Below are 5,335 nucleotides of genomic sequence, written 5' to 3' on the forward strand. Positions count from 1 at the left end.
TCATTTCACCATATCGAAATATGCGTTTCTTTCATTAGGAGGCACAGTCAACAACTAGCAATTTCTATGGCGGCTGTATTCGAGACGACCATCGCAGCAGAAAGAAGAGGTGAAATTTCTCAATGAGGAAATACAACTAAGAGCATTTACTATTAAATTTCCTAGAAAGTTTATTTCAGGTATGCTTGACAGCGTCTGTTCGGCAGCCTGCCGTAAGAACATTTCATTAACTTCCATTTATGGCTTCACAGTTAAAAGTCAGAAAACATTTCTAATTCGAGAACTCATTATCCAACCAGTAGAAAAAGAAACATAGAACAGAATACAGTGTCTAGCACTAAGTGGCGAAACACAAAACATTCAGTTGCAAAAGACGGAATTTTCTTATCTGTATGATAAAGCTTTCTCGTAAGTCTAAAAATGGTTGTCTTGCTTTAATGAACTGATCTGTACTCTTATTCTTTGAGATAGTCTATCTGGTAGTGTGTGTCTGAACATCGCAGTTTTACTGTGATCAAATTTAACGTGATTGAACCGAATTCTCTTAAATTACTCATCTTTTTAAAAAATTACGTGCAAAAGCGCTCAGATTGATGCCATGTTCCTTGAATTCCGGCACTCTACGCAGTTCCGTGCTGTCTTTTACTGAACAAAATATGAGTTTGCCGAGCGCCGGACCAGATTCGTAGTCGGATTTACGACTTTCTTTGACACAGAATTCAATACGTCGATCTTAACGGAACAGAATCGTCAAATGTAAACAATATTTCGGTAGTACTCGTGGAGAGTATTAGAGGAATGCTACTACTTACATCTTACACTGAGGTGAGAAAAGTCATGGGAAACGTACTAATATCGTGTTGGACCACCATTTGCCCGGCATAATGCAGCAACTCGACGCGGCGTCGACTCAACAAGTCATTGGAAGTCCCCTGCAGAAATACTGACGCATGCTGCCTCTATAGGCGTGCATAATTACGAAAATATTTCTGGTGCAGCGTGTTGTGCACGAATTGACCTCCCGATTATGTCCCATAAATGTTCGATGGTATTCATATTATGTGATCTGGGTGGTCAAATCATTCGCTTGAACTGTCCACAATGTTCTTCAAATGCGGACAACTGTGCTTGGTGGAATGACGTCATTGTTTGGGAACACCAAGACTGTGAATGACAGCAAATGGTATCCAAGCAGCAGAGCATAACCAGTTCCAGTCAATGATCGGTTCAGTTCGATGAGAGGATCCAGTCCAGTCCACTCCATGTAAATACAGTCTACACCATTATGGAGCCACCACCAGCTTGTACAGCGCCTTGCTAACAACTTGGGTCCACGGCTTCGTGGGGCTCTGTGCCACACCATCAGCCTTTACCAAAGGAAATCGGGACTCATGTGACCAGGCCACGGTCTTCGAGTCGTCTAGGGTCCAACTGATACGATCACGAGTCCTGAAGAGGCGCAGCAGACGATGTCGCGGTGTCAGCAAACGCGCTCACGTCGTTTTTCTGCTACCATACCCCACAAATGGCAAATTTCGCCGCAGTGTCCATAGGATACGTTTGTCCTGAAGCCCACAATGATTTCTGTCTGTCTGTTAGCACAAACAACTCTACGTAAACACTGCTGCTCTCGGTCGCTAAGTGAAGCCCGTCAGCCACTGCGATGTCCGTGAAAGGTAATGTCTGAAATTTGGCATTGTCGGCATACTCTTGATACTATGGATCTCGGAATACTGAATTCCCTACGATTTCCGAAAGAAAATGTCCCGTGCCTCTGGTTCCAATTACCATTCCGCGATCGAAGTATGTTAATTCACATCTCGCGGCCATAATCGCCTCGTAAACCTTGTCACATGAGTCACCTGAGTATGAGTGACAGATCTGGCAATGTACTGATCTTTTATATCTTGCGTACGCGATAGTACCATAGTCTATATATCTGCATATCACTACCCCCTGACTTTTGTCACCTCAGTGTGTACTGGTGATCTACTGGATAACTTGAAGGCCACTTGAGGCTAATGGCGGAAAACAGCGATGTCTGTAATTAAGTATCAGCGCCCAAAGATGTTGCAAAACGCAGGAAGACCTGCAGAGGATTGACGTTTGGCCCAGAGACTATGCAGGAATTGACCCTGAATGAGCCGGCCGGGGTGGCCGAGTGGTTTTTATGCGCTACAGTACGAAACCGCGCGACTGCTACGGTCGCAGGTTCGAATACTGCCTCGGGCATGGATGTGTGTGATATCCTTAGGTTAGATAGGTTTAAGTAGTTCTAAGTTCTACGGGATTGATGACCTCAGAAGTTAAGTCCCACAGTGCTCAGAGCCATTTGAACCATTTGAACCCTGAATGTAAATAAATGTAATTCATTGCTGATAAATATCCGAAGATTAGACTATTGGCGCCAAACCACTGGAAACATTAATTAGCGGACAATGTCTAGGATTAAACACTCAGAGCGACGTAAAGTGGAATGACCACATACAATAAAAAGTAGGAAAACAAATGCCAGGGTGAGATTCGTTGGAAGAATGTTGATAAAATTGTGGCTTACAGAACACTCCTTAGACTAATTCTTGTGTATTGTTCATCAGTCTACGGCTATTATGAAGTAGGATTGATGCAACGGATACGGTGGCTTTCGTCACGGGCTCTTTCAGTCAGCGCGAGAGTGTTACGAGACGCTCAACAAATTCCACTGACAGACACTACAAGAGAGGCGTTGTGCATCACGGTGCCATTTACCGTTGAAATGTCGAGAGGGTGCATTCCAGTAAGGATCAGGTAACATATTACTTCTTTGCAAATGTTTCTCTTGAAATGATCACGACGAGAAAGTCGTTGAAATTCGATGTCTTACTCAGCGTTACCGACAGTCATTTTTTACTCGTGAATTTCGTGAATGGAACAGGAAAAGGGGGAGGCAGAAGAAAGTGATACGAGAAGTACCCTCTGCCATAATCCGTAAAGTGGTTTGTTGAGTGGAGATGTAGATGTAGATTTAGATGCAGATGCAGTTACAAGAGAACAGGCTAATACTGGCACGACAGCGAAAGAAAAAAAAAGTGTCACACTAGATGTGCTGACATCAAAAGTGTTTTAACAGCGAATCTGTTGTATACAAGGGCTCAGGGAGTCTCCTGCGGCAGACAATAAGCGGCGCGCTCCTTTGATATCGAGTTGCAGCGCAGACCCCAGGCCGGGACCGTGTGCAGGCGCCAGGTGGGCGCTGGGTGAGTCAGTGGTCACGTGCCGGGTTCGTTCCCATGGAGATACCTGCCCCCGCTCGTGATTCACACGAGTCCCCCGCCTCTTCGCCAATACCTCCACCACCGCCTAGCGCAAGTCGTGCTGCGCGGGATGCCGATGCAGCCGTCTACAGGCGCGGCCCATCTTCCGTAAGGACGGCGCCAGACATTAAGCATTTGGCAAGTACTCGGCGAATGACAACATATGCGCACATTGTCATGTATCGTGACATCGAATGATTTTTCGCCGTACAGTAGCTCCACGTAACGGAAAGCGATTCGGACCTCATAAATAATTCAACTGTTGAAACTTCCTGGCAGATTAAAACTGTGTGCCCGACCGAGACTCGAACTCGGGACCTTTGCCTTTCGCGGGCAAGTGCTCTACCAACTGAGCTACCGAAGCACGACTCACGCCCGGTACTCACAGCTTTACTTCTGCCAGTATCCGTCTCCTACCTTCCAAACTTTACAGAAGCTCTCCTGCGAAACTTGTAAAGTTTGGAAGGTAGGAGACGGATACTGGCAGAAGTAAAGCTGTGAGTACCGGGCGTGAGTCGTGCTTCGGTAGCTCAGTTGGTAGAGCACTTGCCCGCGAAAGGCAAAGGTCCCGAGTTCGAGTCTCGGTCGGGCACACAGTTCTAATCTGCCAGGAAGTTTCATATCAGCGCACACTCCGCTGCAGAGTGAAAATCTCATTCTGGAAACATCCCCCAGGCTGTGGCTAAGCCATGTCTGTGCAATATCCATTCTTTCAGGAGTGCTAGTTCTGCAAGTTTCGCAGGAGAGCTTCTGTAAAGTTTGGAAGGTAGGAGACGGATACTGGCAGAAGTAAAGCTGTGAGTACCGGGCGTGAGTCGTGCTTCGGTAGCTCAGTTAGTAGAGCACTTGCCCGCGAAAGGCAAAGGTCCCGAGTTCGAGTCTCGGTCGGGCACACAGTTTTAATCTGCCAGGAAGTTTCATATCAGCGCACACTCCGCTGCAGAGTGAAAATCTCATTCTGGAAACATCCCCCAGGCTGTGGCTAAGCCATGTCTGTGCAATATCCATTCTTTCAGGAGTGCTAGTTCTGCAAGTTTCGCAGGAGAGCTTCTGTAAAGTTTGGAAGATAGGAGACGGATACTGCCAGAAGTAAAGCTGTGAGTACCGGGCGTGAGTCGTGCTTCGGTAGCTCAGTTGGTAGAGCACTTGCCCGCGAAAGGCAAAGGTCCCGAGTTCGAGTCTCGGTCGGGCACACAGTTTTAATCTGCCAGGAAGTTTCATATCAGCGCACACTCCGCTGCAGAGTGAAAATCTCATTCTGGAATTCAACTGTTTTTGTGATGATGTCGTGTGGCAGTACAGTAAGAAGGAACAACAACCGGACAATGGGAAGGTAGTGGCTGGTGTCCATTAAAGTTGAGAAACATACCTATTGATTAGTTGAAAATTTATGTTCATTTAACTATTTTTTAAAGTAACGCTATTGCCAATTTATGCCGGCCGGTGCGGCCGTGCGGCTCTAGGCGCTTCAGTCTGGAACCGCGTGACCACTACGGTCGCAGGTTCGAATCCTGCACCTCCGGGTTCTTCTGTGACCACCAGACAACTGAAGCTGTTCATTCTTCTTACACTCCCCACCACGAATGGTAAAAAATGTAAGCACGAACAATGCTAATCCCTTTTGGCGCCCCTTCAAGGTTTCACAAGGAAATGCGACACCAATTGTATACACACCCGTCTGACCATACATGCCGTCCGACCATGCCTTCTGTGAGCTTTAATTGTTTCTGTCAGATAGTGTAATTCTAGATGTAGTGTTAGATGGATTAAGTGGTGAAAATGAATCAAAGCAATGGGAAAATAATCATACGAGGTCGTGCTGAAAAGTAATGCCTCCTAATTTTTTTATGTTCTCAAGATTGTTTGAAGTATTACATGTCTTGCGGAATATTCGGACGACTTTCCCGGTTGGCTGGCGCAAGTTGAAACCCTTTGTCGCTAGAGGGTTTCGAACTGTAACATGTAACATGGCGGTGTGTAGCGTAATTATGACGGTGCTTTAGAAACAGCGTGCTCTAATCGAGTTTCTAAGTGCAGAGACC

General features: G+C 46.3%; 3 non-coding genes across 3 annotated transcripts; 2 read left to right on the forward strand and 1 right to left on the reverse strand.

Moving 5' to 3' along the window:
- Positions 1-3,583: 3,583 nt before the first annotated feature.
- On the reverse strand, positions 3,584-3,658 carry Trnas-cga (transfer RNA serine (anticodon CGA)). The gene has a single exon. It is a non-coding gene; the product is annotated as a tRNA-Ser (tRNA).
- A 153-nt stretch (positions 3,659-3,811) lies between these two features.
- Positions 3,812-3,886, forward strand: Trnas-cga (transfer RNA serine (anticodon CGA)). The gene has a single exon. It is a non-coding gene; the product is annotated as a tRNA-Ser (tRNA).
- A 525-nt stretch (positions 3,887-4,411) lies between these two features.
- Positions 4,412-4,486, forward strand: Trnas-cga (transfer RNA serine (anticodon CGA)). Its single transcript has one exon. It is a non-coding gene; the product is annotated as a tRNA-Ser (tRNA).
- The last annotated feature ends 849 nt before the right edge of the window (positions 4,487-5,335 follow it).

The sequence above is a fragment of the Schistocerca gregaria genome, chromosome 4 (assembly GCF_023897955.1).
Source record: "Schistocerca gregaria isolate iqSchGreg1 chromosome 4, iqSchGreg1.2, whole genome shotgun sequence".
Classification (NCBI taxonomy): domain Eukaryota; kingdom Metazoa; phylum Arthropoda; class Insecta; order Orthoptera; family Acrididae; genus Schistocerca; species Schistocerca gregaria.